Here is a 16,459-nt window from a genome sequence, read left to right as displayed (position 1 = left end):
GTCCCAGCTCAGAGACCTGCAGAAGAGCATCGCTGGAGATTGGTGCTGCAATTTCTCCTCCTCTCTCCTCTTGGCGTAGTTTGCTGTTTGGCTCCCAGAGGCAAGGTCTACCTCTTCCGTGATGATGATGCTTCCCATTATGTTAAGACTAATTTATGGCTAGGGCAGGGAGTTGTGTAGCAGGCTTAGGCAGCGGGCTTGCTGTCCCAGCTAATCCATTTGTGCCTAGAGCTAATTTGATATATTCTCTTGCTTCTATTGTGATTACGAATGCCCCATCTCTTTTTTCACTGCTCCAAGCCTACAATTTCAGAGAAATTCTGCCTGATACTTAAGAGAAGATGATGAAAGAGGGAGGGTTTCTTTTGTCTCCACTTACCCATTTGTTTCTTGGCTTTATGTAAGGTTTTTCTTCTTTCTTTCCTGTTGTACTGAGATTTGCAGGCAGTTTCTCATCCTGGTCCTCCTCCTTTGATCCTCCTCCAAAATAAAAAAGAATAACTCCCCTTCCCCTCAAAGACATGCTTTTTAAATGCTCATTTGTAATCCAGTTGTAAGAACCTAATCTATTAGTAAGGTTCACAAACGGAGATTTCACAACCTATTTTATTTATCTATTTTATTATACCTGCCAAGATTTTAATCTCAAGATATTTTCCTTTGCTCCTGAATTTTGAAATAACTGCTGTCATGGCCAAATCACATATCCCAGTGCTGACATCCACTCTGTCCAGATTACTTGCCCTGCACAGAATGTACTCTGGTGTCTGGTGTCATTCTCCAGTGTGACATTGCCCTGTGCAATGGAAGTTTCCTTGTGACCTGCAACGGTTTCTGGAACTGGATTGACCAAAGCTGAAGATGAGCCTGGCTTTTATACGAGAACATCTGAAGGATAATATTTACCACTTCCTTTAATTTGTAACTTCCCTGTGTAGCTCAGCTTACTGTGATGGAACTTCAGTGGGAGCTACTCGTGTTGGGAAAGGCTTGGGAACAGGTTGGAAGTGGTGTCTGGACTAATGGGAGGCTGAAGATATGGATAATTCCATCTTGGATTTTGGGTTTGATTTGTTTTTAGAACTTAAGTTACAGTTTCTTTTGTATGCCTACATTTTTCCACTGCAATAGAATACATCTTTTATTGGTCTGCTTTGAAGAAGATAAATCTGGATACAGTTAAAATAGTAAGAACATTGGTCAGGTTATATTCCTAGTATTCCAAAAATAAATTCCTTTCCCTTTACGCCCCATAGGGAATTGATGCAAAGTGCCCTATAAAAAGAGCCTCAATTATTTAAGGACCTCAAAGAACTTAATGTAAATTAAGGATTTTTAAGAGTATGGAGTGGAAGAAACCTCCTGAACTGCCTCATGCCTTCTGCCGCTGGTGCGGGTGCCGCGCACGTGCAAAGTTGTCCTTTTTTCATCTCTATTTCACAAACCAGCAATCTGTGGCAATTACACAGATGGGTCAGTGGCAGGGCTAGGACAAAGCCAGGGTTTTGTCTTGCAGTTACACTATGTTGCCCTCTAAACAGAATATTCACCAAGAGCAGAAGTCTCCATAGCAGTTCTGCCAGTTTCTACGATCACTGTGTGTTATGACCGTGAAGATTACAAATGGTGTGGGACAATGCCAATAATTTTTTTTACTGTAGATTTCTGAAATAAATGGAATAATTCAAGGAAATTCAATTTGTGATACATATATTAAACAATTTTATTCTGGAAATGGTCTTCAGTGTTTTATGATGGAGATATTGGAAGGTACAACTCATTGCTGCGCATTGATGGGAACAGGCACTGACTCTGTTGTGAGCAGTGAAATTGTTACATGAACACAAGGAGCCTAAGGGCCCATTTTACAATCTGGTGTCTGTTTAGGAAGCTGGTTGAGCTAGAGGATAGAGTTCTGTCTCATAGACGTGTAGCCACAGGTCATTATGAGCTTCCTGCTAATTCACAAACTGCAGGAACCGAATCGCGCTGCTCCCAGTGCTGTGTTGATTTTGCAGCCACTGTGCATTGCAGGAGTCTAAGAGAAAGTTTCCCTACATGTAGCTCATTGTTAGGAAAATAGCAAAGAATAAATATCCAAAGGCAATGGAATCATTGACACACATCATGGAAAGCTGCAGATAATGAAAGTGAACATGCAGTAGTAGTGACTGGCTGGTGGCCTTTCAATCCAAGAGTGTACTTCTTAGTTAGGAGGCTGGGGATAATTAGTAAGTTTAAGTGCAAAAAAGGGAGGATATGAGAATCTTTTTTTCATTACTAGAGCTTTTGGAAAGCAGCTGAAAATGGTAATAAATTTTTGCAAAGCATTTAGTAAGTAACTTTTCTGATCAACTTCTTTTTGCAGCTAACTTACCAGCAAATGCTCTTTTAACAGCAATCCAGACTATTGTTAGAGTTCCTGAAGGATTCTCACCCTAATTTGTGGCTTCAAGTCGATTGCTAACCTCTCACCACAACACTTGAGTAGCATGGATCAGGCCACAGGAATTTCCTTAGTCTCCAAAGGTATGAATGTTGACATTGGATCTGATTTTAGGAAGTGTGAAGCATTTCCAAAATCCCAAAGATGTTAATAGAAAAAATATGGAACAAAATTCTCTTTCTGCTAGAGGTGTGCAAAGCTGATTGACAATGGGGCTGGGAAGCAGAGGGCAGGATTTTCAGTTCAGATCTTAAAATACCTTCGAATAAGATGGAAGTAGTACTGAGGAATGAAAATATTTGGTGTAGTCAGCAGGTAGAAAGATATGAGGAGAATTAAAAACTCTGCAGGGTGTCTGCTCTTTTCTTTGTGGAAGGGTTATGCAGTTAATTTTACAAAGTGGTTTGAAACTGTTGTGGTTTCATTCATCAGTACTAGAGATTATGTGCGGAAAAGGAGTCAAAGTTGTTGACCCTTAAAAACACAGGAAAAAATGTCTTCTCAATATGAAGATGCTTATTGATATAAAAGTGTTTGGGAAGTGCATGTGCCAGAATCATGATGTGTAGTGTAACTGCTAATGCATACATATAAATACTATAGTGACCTAGTGACATTATAAATTCTAGGGCACTTAACAATGAATTATCCCAGTGACCTAAATAATTTTCTGTCAGAATGTTTTTCCCCTTTTACATTTTCAAATTGTCTGTAGTAAATCTTCCATGTGTTTCACTGAGATTTATTCTTAAATCCTCACACTATTTACCCCTTAAGGTTGAAAGCTTGAATATAAGATAAGCAGCCGTAGAAAAATGCGTGTTTCCCTTCCAGACAAGCAAACTACTTCTAACGCTTACCTGACTTTACAGGGAAGGATGTGGGAGACATGAGGCTTAGCCATTTGGGCTCCATTAAACATATACACTTAGTGCTATAAACAAGATGTTTAATGTAGTTGTCACTGCTTGCAATTGTTGTGACTTGTCAGGTGTACTTGATGGAGTCCTTGGAGCTGCAGCCTTGTCAGCAAGCATGTGTGAAAAATAACTGGTTGGAATTGCAATACAAATGGGGATTGTGAAATCAACTCATTGTGGTATGCTGGAATTACTGGCCTATAATTAAGTATTCTATTAAAATACACACTTTAGGTGGGGTAGCAGGGGTCACAGACAGGGACAAATTTCATGTGCATAAAATATTCCATTACTCAAGCAAAGAATTAAGGAATAAGAACTATTCTTAAACAGTAATTATTTGGTTGCAAAACAAAGGGGAATATTAAGATTTATCTGCTTTCCTGACAAGCGTGAAATTCACTAATCCCTTTGAAGAACTCAAAAACCTGCCATATCACTGCCTTGCGAACACAGTTTATAGATATCATTATTGCTAGCAGTTATTTTGCAGAGATTTTGGGCAGAACCTGCTCTAGGAGAGGTCCTGCATGTCAAAGTACAAATGATTATGTGGCTTTATGATTTTTTCTGTAACCTTTGATCCAGACAGCTCAAGGGCTGAACACCAAGGCTTCTGCTCTCATTTTCTGGGTTTAAATCCTCCTGGGGATGTGTTGCAGTAAAGCCAATTTAAAGCATTCTGGCTCAATCCTGCTGTTCCATCCCCAAATGCAGAATAATTTAAAAAAATAATAAAAAAGATATCATTTTAGTTTTTCACATTCTCTTTTTGTCTCTTGATGCTGAGCATACCTTTTTGGCTGTACTAATTTGTTCTTTACAAGTTGTGATTGCTTTTTTTGTTTATTTATTTTTAAAAGTCCACTGTATGAATATGAACAGGTAAGTTTAAAGACAGGAACTGAAACTTGATCCTGTGGGGCTTTGGAGAGAACCAGGAGAGTGAAATTACAGTTGCTTACAATTAAAAAGGCAACAGATTTCAAAAACTTCAATAATTGATTTTAAGTCTGGGAGTCTATTCTGTACCATATCCTGGTCCCACTGGGAACTGGAGGAGCAAGCACTCTGGTTGATTCTCAGATCCTCAAAGGGCTGCTGTAATTTGAGTAATCAGTAAGGGCTGTAGAAGTCCTTCAGTGTGATCTGCAGTGTCTGCTCCCACCACAACTCTGTGCTCGACCCTGCAAGCAGAGCCCTTCCAGTGGGAGCTTCTCCCTGACACAGTGATTGGTCAAATGTCCCAGAGCTCTGCTTTTTTAAGAGCCCATCAATGGACAATGGCACTTCTCAGCCTGACAGCAAATATTTAGGAAGTGTCAGGATTTTCTCCTGAGTTCTCATTTGTTTGCTGTGGATGGACAAAACATCCCACTATAATATGTGGTTTAAATATTTAGTGAGGTAGAGAAAACCATCTGCTTTTGAGTAAGTGTTTTGGTTTCCAGTGTGAGCTCGAGGTGAGAATCCAGTCTGACAGGGTTTTGGTTGCTTTCAGGATCTGGAGTTTGGGGATTTGTGATTCTGATCTGTCCTGTTTTAAGCCTAAAATTTCCTTGTAAAATTTTGAGAAATAGTGGTGTGTTAACCTGACTTAAGAGTGGAATGGCTTCGTGCTTGGATGTATCTCAGAAAAGACCACTAAGTTGGGCTGTGTGTCTAGGATTGTGGGGTTTTGTGAATGCACTGGAAGTGTCTTTTTCTCTCTGCAGTCCATCATCCACTGGGATCTGCATTACATTTTGAAGAGGGTCACAATAGCACTAAACCCAGCAAGCTTATAAGTAGGAAGATAATTTCTGCCTCGTCTGATGTTCTGTTTCCCTAGAAATTGTTAGATGTATGTATTGGAAAATATATTGATAATAATGGTAAAACAAAAATTAATAACCACCTCAGCTTTCACCAAATACTAAAATAAGTATTCTGTGCTTTCCACAGTCTTTGCTCATTGGAATTGATTTTCTGCTGGAGCATGCCTGCTGTGCAGCACTGGAATGAATTCCTGTAGTTTTACAAATTGGCTAGATTAGAAGGTCCAGCTTTACATGTCAGGAGTGGTTGTCAGATTCTCCAGATAAATGGGGTACTGCTTGTCTCAGGATTTCAGCTGGTTCCTAAGGCATGAGTGCATGGGGTTTTGGAGCTTTTTTCTTTCTTTCTTTTACTTTCAGACTTTCATGGAAATGTCTAGAAACTGTCAGGGATCACAAGTGATAGCTGGACACTCAGAGGCCTGGAATGCTTTGGCTGCAGCTTGTGCAGCTACTAAGAGCTTCCAAGTGATGAGATGTTGAGACAAACCAAAGCAGGAACTCATAGGAGTGTCAGCACTGACTCTTCTGGAAGATGGATGGGAGAACTCTTCCTCTTGTACCATCAGAAGGTCTTCATGAAATAGCATTCCTGTCCTTATCCTCTCCTACCCAGTAACCCCAGGAATATGACATTCTCCTTCAGAAGGACCAGACAAGCTTAAAAGTGGTAAAATTGTAGAGCAGACTTCCCTTTCCAAATACCAATTTCACTTTGCCAACCCATGTAAACACTTCCGTGTAAACTCTGGGCTCTGGGAATGGATGGAGAGATGGTTGTACCCTGCGGTTCCTTCATGGATTTCTGGAGTCTGAGCTGCCTCAGAAATAAGGCACCTTTGTTTTTCTCTTGAGTCATCTTCTGCCAATTCAGTGTAGCTACAAAAGGGAGACAACTAAAATCAGCAATGTGGGAACAACTTAATGTGGTCTGTATTAAAAATAGAAAGGGGAAAATAAGAAATAAATAATTTGCTGTTTCACAGCTGGAATATTTCCTCAGAGAGCTACCTGGAAACTTCTGAGGGAATTTCCCAGTAGTGTTTGGGGATGTGTTCAGACATGGTTGGAAACCAGAGGCTTGAATGTTGGGCCAAGGGAAGCATGTCAGGGCTCTTGGTAGTACCAACAGGCTCAGAGTTGACCAAGGCCACAAACAAATTAAAAGGGATGGGTAGGATCAGGTCCCAGAGCTGGGCACAAAATGTAGCTAGTAACCCTCCACTGATCGTGCCTAGGACAATTGTAGAACAGTTTCATAATGTTCAATGTTTGACACTCTGTATCTTCAAACTCCCCATTTTTCTCATTAGCTGTAAATAACTTTTGTACATGCCAAGATTGTCAGATAAATGCCTGCTTGTTTCAGCCAAACATGTATTTAGCTGACTTCTAAGCCATTTTGTTCAAATGAGGGCACATTCATGGAATGAGTCATAGAATGGTTTGGGTTGGAAGGGACCTTAGAGATCATCTAGTTCCAACCCCCTGCCATGGCAAGGACAATTGCCATTTTTATATTTATACTTACAAACATTGCCATTTATATTCTCAAATTGAGAAGATGATTGTGAAATCTGACTCCAGTTTAACTCAGTCCATGATTAAGTTTTCAGGACAGAGAATGTTCTTCATACTATGTGTAAAATGATCTGTAGTTTTCAGCGTTGTGTAAAAGCTGCTAATAATAATTCAGAGAAGCTTTTGAAAAGAAGTTCTGAATCAAGTGTAAACAAACTGTAAGTGAATACCAATTTCCTGGAGCAGCTTTTACCATTTTTAGGTTCCCATCTTATGTAAAGACTTAAAATATGCGATGATTTAATATAAACAGACATAAATACATGGAAGTTGGATACAAACTGCAACGTGAATTTGGAGTATGTGAGTATCATTTTGTAACTTAGTGTGTTCTGCAGAATGAAAAAGATGTTTCAGTTGTACTCTGAACTGTGGAAAGCAGAAGAGTGAAGCTCTGAGCTGCTAAATCCAACCTGGAGTCCTTCTGAACTCAATTTAGGTCTGTGACCCTTGAGTCAAAGGTGGTGTGGTTGCAGCTTGTGTAGACCACATGCAGTTGCTGAGACAGCAAGAGCTTGAAGGAGAGGCTACAACCCCTCCAAAACAACCCGTAACTTCAGCCTCCCTCATCTCAAAAAGACTGAGGAGCCTGAGCTGAACTTCATGGTGAAATGAATACCCAAGGAACGTGTTTTACACTTGCATGAGCTGCAGGCACTGCGTTAGGAAACAGACAGATAACCCGTAGAGGGTGGAGGGAGGTTCATGCGCTAAATCCAATTGCTCAGAAAATAAGATTTGGTGAAAAAATCCCCAGATTTGTTGTTTAATTTCTCATCATATTTGGGTTTATATCTGCCACTTCCCCTGAGCTTTTAAGATTGTGTTAAAGTTCAAACGTTTCTCTGCAACCACAACAGTTTGAGCTGTTTTGTTTTAAATGCAGGGAGAGAATCACAGGGAGTTATGCTCCTGCTAGAGCAGGCTTTAAAAGAAACCCTGCTGGTATCATAACAACAGTGATAAAATTGTGAAATGAGTTCTTTCCTCTAAGCGTGAATTGCTTGAACTTTATTTACAATGGTAGAAAACAGACTTCACTGGGACAGCAGAAGCTGTGGTTGTGTAAGGATAAACCACTAATTTTGCTGTCTGTCACTTTTCATCAACAATAGTATTCTGTCACCTTGAATTATAACTTGCAAATCTTATATTCAGATTGGAGCTTAACTTTGAATTGAGACTAAACTTTTAGATGGGACCTCTGTGATAAGTTTGCAGGAGGTATGATGTGTAATACCAAAATAATATATAACAAAGTGATGGAATATGGTACTATTACAGAACTGAGAATGTGGAGAAGAACAGCCAGTGAATTGCAGTGGTAATATGTAGCATTTCCACAAAACTCTTCCTCATCTGAGTCTCTGGAGAACCAGACTGTCTTTATGGCAGTGTGGGAACCAAATTAAGCTGTTATTGGGCCCGAGAGTGGAATGGGGACTGCGATGGACCTGTCTCCAAGGGCAGTTCAAAATGCTTTGCAAAGGACAGAACAATTCCAGAGAGGGGAGATGGAAAGCAATACTGAAATATCAAGATCTGTAAAATCATGAGTGAGCAGGAGAAGGTCCCATCTCTCTTCCTATGTAACAACTAAGAGGCATCAAGTAAAACTTAGAGAAAGCAGTTTCAGACAAGCACAAGGAAGCCAGCTCAGCACAATAAAGCCATGGAACTATTTGCTGAGTGATACTGTGGATGGTAAAGTGTTGCAAGAGTTCAAAGAATCATCAGAGATTCACAGAAGGAAAATTGATTAAGGGCTGGAAGTATCCATTCACCAGCACTGCTGCAGGAAATCTCAGACAAGCACTTTGCTGGAAGCAGGATGTACATTCTGGAGAACATCACTGGCTTGCAAGTTTGCAGGAGGTATGATGTTTAATGCCACTTAGTCTTACATAGTTTCTTAGGAAGGAATTACAGGACACTGTTGGAAACAGGATATTAGACTTTTATTTAGGAGTCTCAAAGTACTGAGAATATTTGTTCTTATTGCAACTGGGGATCCTTGGGGCTTCACAGGCAATCAGTAGGCTCACAAACACTGCTGTCATGTCTTTATCATCCTCTATTTAGACAGAAAAACTCTGTGTCTGTTTTGGCCCAGTGAGGACAGACATTTGCTGTTCTGCATCATATATTATGAAAAAACTCTCACATTTCTCCACAATTCCATCAGCACATCTCATTATTGCAGTTAGGAGTGGCTTGGAGCTTTGCTGTTAATGCAGTTCTCATAGCTTCCCTTTATTATATTGTCCAAATATCCCATCAATCTCCATGTATTAAATTCTCAGTTTCTTATTATGATACTTCTCCCATCTTCTGTTAGTTGGCATCAAGGCTTTTCAGACACTAGAGAAAATGTTTTCTTTTTCTAACTCACCATTTGCTGTAGCAGTATGGGGTTTGTGTTCGTTGTGATATTTTTAAGATATTTTCTTGGCATAATTATGATTTGCAAGAAGTTGAGACGATTCAAAAAAGCCCAAGATGGGAAATTAAATTTGATTTGATTTCTTGGCAATGTGAAAATTTATTTCCCCAGTCTTTCCACTTAACAGGGCAAAATTTCAGCCTGTTCCCAAGCTATCAACATTCTTGGGTCTTTCAGTGGCTGCAAATCCATTTCTCACAATCCATGTTATTGGGACAGGGCGAGAAGTGACCGTGTAGGCTGCTCCATCCCATGCTTTTATTGCTGCTCTGACTAATGGGTGTTCAGAGACCCCTTGCTAATGGGATGTTTTGCTTATTCATAAAATTTCATCAATGCCAATTTCTGAAGGAATGTCTTGGTCTACGTGCAGCGTTGAACCCAGAGGCAAGAATTTGGCAGGCCTCATAATAAGTCTGAGTATTGAGAATTGTTATGTCTTCCTCACCAATATGTCTAAATAATGGTTCATAATTAACTCTGGCAATCTCTTGTCCAAGCAAAATTCATCATTTTGTAATTCTCTGGGGCTTTTGCCAGCTTTCCCACGAGGAGTGTTTGGACTGTGTGTGAAGAGGTTGCAAGGCCAGCTGAAACAGGCAGCAGATGATTCTTGCAATTAGTGTGGAGCGAGTGTGATGCCTACCCTTGCTGGGAGTGTGCCTTTCCCACCCTGGCAGTGGGGCAGTCATCAGTCCCTCTTTGTAGTGGATAGCACTTGGCCTCAGGGGAAAACAAAGCCATCGGGCTCTTCAGAGTTTACTGGTTTATTGTGGCACGTTTGAGGCTTGAAAGTGCAGTGGAGGTGGATTTGAATATTCCCCTTGAGGAAAACAGATGCAATTCCCAACATGGTTAGAATTTGCTTTCAATCTTCCTTAGCACCTTGTGGTCACCCTGTAGACTACTTGACATCTGTAGAGGACTTTTATTCTAACCCTTATGTTGGGAATGAAGTGGGTAAGATCACTCACCGTTCTTCAGGAGAAATACAGGCGTTGTATTTCAAGACATTGGCCTCAGACAGAGAAGATGGTGTGTGTTTCTTTGGAGGGCTCACAATAGCCATGCATGTCCATCTGGTCTACATTTTTACCAGGCTTGTTCCTGCAAAACAAAGTTACCACATGTCTTTAGAAGGATGGACTGAGAGAAAGATCTTAGAGTTTCTATCTCCATTCCCAGAAATCACCATTACAGGAAAATGCTGGACTCAAGTGCTGGCTCGGGATGGGAAATCCCATGTGCACTTGGGGCATGTGCAAAGGATTTGTGAGTCACATGGAATTTACTCGTCACTTGCTGAACTCAAAGTTTGGAAAGGACTAATCTTCTATTAATTTATGTAAACAGGAAGCTCTGTTTGGCCACTTGGATGTTCTTAAGCTGCACACTTTACCCTTTTAAAATGTTAGATTTCCCTAGAGAATAGCAATGTCCTGTCAGCATGCCAGTCCTGCTTTGTATTTCATACCTGTACATTGACTCTGCCTGCATGCCTAATTCCCCTGCCTAGGTTTGCATTATTTTGTCTTTCAATTGGAAAACTACGTACATCTGTAAAAACAGAGTGTAATATATAGCAGTGGTCTGCTACTGTATTCATTTGAATTAATGTCCCTTAAAGTGCAAAGGCTGCAGAATTCATGCATTGCAGGATGGCAGAACTCTGTGCATTGAAAGACAACAAATCCTGTTTTTGTAAAGGCTGATTTATAACTTGTTCCAGGTTCATTTAATTTTGGTGGTGCAATGAGAGGAAAAGTGGTGGCAAAAACTTAGATTATCAGTCTGAATTCACAGACTGTACAATCTTGTTTTTGTTGCCTTTCTACCAATGGGAATTCTCTGTGTTCACATTCTTGATCCTTCTCTTCTTTCTTGAGGAAACACAGCTGTGGAGCAGGAGCTGTGATTGTATTGCACTTCTGAGGAGGGCAGGGGGAATTGTGTTGCACTGGATGTAAATGTGATTGTGTTGTTTCTGTCTGTCAGGAATAAGTGTTTTATCATATCAGTTACCATCTGTTTTCCCATTAATCAGGTTTTTCTGCCTTGAAAATGGCCAAAGCCAAAGGTCCCAGCCACAAGTACGTGAAGATTAATAGGAGGTGTAAAGTCATCCCACTCTGAAGCTGTGAGTGGTTGCTTATTTTCCCTAAAATATGATGACTTATTTATTTGGTGTAATAGACTTAAGATTTTTTTAACAATGGTTGAGAATGGTTTATTTGAAGAACATAAAAATTTGGTCAAAACTCCCTAAAATTGTGGAGTTACTGGGACTTAGCTAGAGCATCTCAAGCCTCTGCCAGAATGGTCTTGTCTGGCAGTGAAGTGAGTGTAGTTGCTGAATGTTTGTCTGGGTAGGATTAAGTTATGACAAACAAATTCCTCTTTCAGATGAGCATAATCCCCAGCACTTAGTGAGCTTTAATTTATGTGCATCAACTTTGTGGAACTAGTTGATTAATTTGCTTCTGCCTTTTCTGCTCATCTTTCTGGCTTTGGAGCGTGACGCCTCTTTATCTAGTCGGGAGCCTGCAAAGCTAGGATTTCTTTCCAAGCTGCTTCAAGCACCTTAAAGATGTCTCAAATTCAGATCTCATCATCCACATTTTCCTCTTTCATATGTTTTGGGATCTGCTTTCTTGGTTGGTGCCTGCAATCCTGTTTTTAAATCATTTGCAGCAACATCTACATACTAGAGTGGAATGACCTCTCACTAAGTAATCTTGCTTACAAAAAATGCTGGCACAGATGTCACTGATGATTGAGAATGGGGTCAACTCAGCTCCTCACCTCTCTCCTCCTTGGTCACAGCCTCAAGAGGCTCCTCTGGGTTCAAAGCCTTCCCCACCTGCTCCTTCAGGTAGTGCAAAACTCATTTCCCGAGAGGAGATCAGAACTTTGATCTGTGAAGCTCCCCATGGAAACTCATTTTCTAATAATGATGTAAGTTGACTCCTACTTAGAGATGGTCTTTTCCTTTACCTCTACACAAACAAAAATAATCTACAGTGTGTTAATGCCTAGAGTAGGTGTGTGTTAGAGAGAGAAGTGACAGTGGAGAGTATTGACCTGAAATTTTGAGTTACAGAGCTGATGCACACCATGAGCAGAAGAATGTGATACACATATGGGACCCAGTATGTAGTTTCCATTTACATGGTAATTTTCTTCTTTTTAGATCTATGTTTTTCTCCCCTCCTTTTGCTTTCTATCACTAACTTTAAAATTCTTGGAAGAAGGGACAAACCATTTTCTTTGGAGCCAACAGCAACACCATGGGGTTTTTCTTTTGGTTTTGGCAGTCTGCTAGCACTTTGGATTTTGATTTCCTTTACCTACTAGATATGTTTAAATATGTAATAATAAAATAGCACAAAATGTATTTTGTCTGTTTCTGTTCATCTTTGAAACAATGTGCAGCTGTGGAACTGCTCATGAGTGTTCCCTTGCTGTGGGTCATTCTTGATGGATATGTTATTGCTGTGCCAGGCAGTGATCTCTGAGAATAGTGAGATGGGCTTGGTTCTCTCTCCTTTAAAGACATTAGATTAATAAGAAATAATTCCAGGTATGTATGTGGTGAGAAAGAAACTTTGAATTATGTTCTTGGCATGATCAATTTCCATCACCTTATATTTTTTGTGATATAAATTTCTTATTTTTAAAAATTCACAGGTGGCAGCTGCTTAACAAACTACTTGTGACATTTCAGTTGAAACCCTGTTCTCCTCCTTGCCACTCCATCCTTTTCTTTTGGACCTTTGTGCCATTTACTGCAGGTTCTGCTTTCTCTCCCATTTTGCCTTTGCAATATCTTTCTCTTTCTTTCTTTCTTGCCTCTGGTGTTTTAAGTTGTGGGTCATCCCATTCCATCTTCCTTCCTGCTCACAGCAAATAGAGGATTTATCTTAAGTGTTTTTCACCTGCAGGTCATCTGACATTCCAAGGAAAATATTTTCTGGGGTTTTAGGCTGGTACATACTGGACATGAGAGGTCACTGTCCAGCATTTTGAGCTATCAGATTACTCCTCCAGCACGTTAGTCATGTTTCTTGGATGCAAAGAGGAGGCTGTGGCTGCATAGGGTCAGGGTGGTGATGTAGCAGAGGGAACACAGCTGTAGATACATTAGGGTTAGTTGGAAAATTTTAGTCCATTTTGCCTCTGAAAAGAACACTTTCCCTCACCCTCTCAAGCTCTAAATTTGTTCAGAAACATCTATGTAAGATTTAGATTTTCATTCAAAAATAAGAAGCAGCAACTTCATTGGGATTTCTGGAGAATTTAGACCCTGCAAACGAGAGCAGAGGATTTGAGAACAGAGCTAGTTTATTTAATGCTGACATATTTCTCAGAAAGGGAATAGGGACACCCTTAATAGCCTTTCAAAGAGCCACCTTGCCTCTGCTGACCTCTGTTTCTCCATCCCCTGTGCACAGCAGCACCAGCACAGCAATGCCACAAGACCCTCCTCAGTGAGCACAGGCTTCCTCCCTGTCACAGGAACCTGGAGGGACAGAAGTTGCTCTGAGGTGCATCACTATCTGTCCTGGCTGCTCTTGTTTATTGTCCTGCAATGCAGAATTGTGATTATTTCCCTGCGTTTGCATACTTCCATATTTACTTGAGCTGCCAACAAACCATTGACAATCCGGTTGTGGGACAGAATGTAAATATTAGATTTGCATTGTGAATCTCCTTCCTTCAGTGCTGCCTGGCATTTGGGATCCCTGTGTGCCCGGAGCAGCATGAGCTCAGCCTCCCAGCAGAGCAGGGCCTCTCTGATGCATGGTCCTGTCCTCTGGTGTGGTGCTGCGTTTGTTCTCAGGGCTGGGACTCCAGCAGTGCTCTGCAATGTGCTGATCTGCAATTCCCTGACATATGCTGGTTACAATGATCCATCAGGTTTCGGGAAAACAGCCCTCCTCATAGACATGAGAGATAACACACCAGATGACTGTTATGAGAGAGATCTGAGACATCTTATTTAACGTAATAGCAAACCAAATGGAGAAACCTTGCAGCAATAGCTGCCAGATTATCCTCTGTGGACCACAGCCTGGCTATTTGGCTGATGATAAAACTGCATATTTTTGTATTTACTAATATGGGAGAAGTGAACTCTCCATGGTGAGTAATGCAGACAGCAGCAGCTCCAGTTCCTCTTCATTCATCACTGCTCTGTGCTCCCCAACAAGGGTCAATGAGTGTGCTTAGTTTGCAAGTTGTGGGATTTAAGGTCATGAATCACGAAAGGGTCTGTGATTGCATCCTGGCAGTGTGGACCAAGAGAGCTGCTGTTTCAGGAGCCTGTACCCCTCTCGTGCTCTTGGACAGACCCAAGTGATGATTCAGTGCAAGGGGAAGGTCAGGATGTGGAAATTTACTCTCTTAGCCCGTGACTCACCTTGCCTTAAGCATGTTCTTTCACATGGCAAGGGAGCAGGTCTGTGACTGGGGCTTCATCCTGAGTTTTATGACATCCAACTGCTACATGAGAGAGACAACATCTTCTAAGTCTGCCCGTGATTGTCTAGGAAGTAGGTCAGTAGGTCATGCCCAGATATCTTTAGTTTCTTTTTAAGGATAGCACTTGTAATCCAAGTATTGATGTGTCTTTTAAAATGCAGGTAAGATAACACATTCTGCATTTGTGTAAAACAGGAATTTCAGATGCAGAACAGTTGGTTGTAATGACCAATCTGTGTGTGCTTTCCTTCAGGGTTCAGTTAAGTTTATTTTAATGAATATGGTATTGAGCTTTTCACAGTAGGGTTTAGTGAACAGATTGGAAAGTCTGAAAAAGATATTAGAACTGGGTGAATAATTCATAAAGAGTAATTTATTTTATGAATGTCACCTCTTTCTGTTTTGAATTGCCTGGGAATAAAGCATGGCTTACTTGAATTCAGTTGTTAATTAAAATTATACACCAAATAATTTCTGTCAGTAATCCTTACTTTGTAACTTATTTACAAGAGTTTTGTTGTGAACAGTTGATGTTTAGAAGCTCATGTGTTACAGTGAATGCAGAAATTCCAGGATTTGTTTTAATTTTTTAAAATTAGATTATCATAACTTGCTAAGTTTTGATTTGTTGAAAGAATTGACTAAAATTCCAGAGTTTTCTGATTCATAAGTTTATGGGAATGTTGTAATATTTGCCAGAATTTCATGTTTCAGCCAGCTGTTCTGCCAAAAAATTATTTCATTATAAGACAGATGAAGCTATTACATTATTAAAAATAGACTGTCACATTTTTTCTATCTTCTTCATACTTTGAAATGGAACGTCTGGGTTTTCGGAGTAAACAATACAAAGGCTATCTCCATCATGGTAATATTATCAGATTCTAGTGTTGACTTTTCAGGGCTAAGCTTGAAGAATAAAGAAGCACTCTGACTTTTTGTGTGTTATTCTGCTTCTAAGAACAAATCCATGTCAGACTCAGAGTGTATAAAATTGTCTGTAAGTAGATTGGTTTGTGTTTTGGTTTTTAAAGTTTTTTTTAAAATTCTTATTCTTAATTTTTATTTTTATTTGTTTTAAAAACATGGACTCACTTGCACAGTAGCAAGAATTAGTTCCCTTCAACTACCTTCCCCATAATTTTTACAAATCTTGTCAGCTAATGAAAACTATGTATCTTTACACTATTTCTAAACTGAGAGCTGATGTAACACTGATGTGCAGAAATTGCTCCAAACCTCCTTGTGCCCATTATGACAGGCTTTATTAATGCATCAGATTCCAATATACAAAATTAAAGGCATTAGCCATGTACACTGCTGCTTATTTGACAAGGTGCTGTGTATTCCCTGTGCCAGGTTTGCTGGCTGCAGTGGCTCAGGCTGCCCTTCTTTATACTGTGCTGGGCTGGGAAGTGAAGCTGACCTTGTGAAACATTCTGTTTTGCTGCCTCTCTTCCTAGTCTGTCTTGATGATCAAGTTGCCATTATAAATGCAATTTCAAATCCTGTAAGAACTTGAAGAAATGTGTGTAATTTTCCCCAAGTGTCTGTTGCTGGAGGAGTCCTGAAAGTGCAACTTCAGGAAAGCACAGGCTGGCAGCCCACGCTCCTGGAGCCAGCTGCTCCCCTGCCAGGTAGACACTTTTTGAAATAGTATTGCCCACAGGGATCGTTTGTCGCATCTGAATTGATAACTCTGGCAATCTGTTGTAACCTGTGCTGCTTTTTCATCATTTCTTGCATGGTTTTATGCCCTCAGCCTGACATG

At 40.3% G+C, this 16,459-nt stretch overlaps 1 protein-coding gene across 3 annotated transcripts in view; it reads left to right on the top strand.

Annotated features, from left to right (window-relative positions):
- ADAMTS2 (ADAM metallopeptidase with thrombospondin type 1 motif 2) overlaps positions 1-16,459 on the top strand; it is a 175,618-nt gene that overhangs the window by 29,829 nt on the left and 129,330 nt on the right. The window contains exon 2 of one of the 3 annotated variants that reach the window (XM_038149866.1): positions 2,399-2,529. The exons of 1 other annotated variant lie outside the window; for it this stretch is intronic. The gene's annotated coding sequence lies outside the window, so the exon portion shown is untranslated. Of the gene's footprint in view, positions 1-2,398; positions 2,530-11,020; positions 11,345-16,459 lie in introns of those variants that run through there. One more of the 3 variants, XM_038149867.1, reaches the window with a different exon arrangement.

Source organism: Motacilla alba, chromosome 13 (genome assembly GCF_015832195.1).
Source record: "Motacilla alba alba isolate MOTALB_02 chromosome 13, Motacilla_alba_V1.0_pri, whole genome shotgun sequence".
Lineage (NCBI taxonomy): Eukaryota > Metazoa > Chordata > Aves > Passeriformes > Motacillidae > Motacilla > Motacilla alba.
Note: the sequence above shows the minus strand (reverse complement) of the source record. Positions and strands in the feature narration are given on the sequence as shown.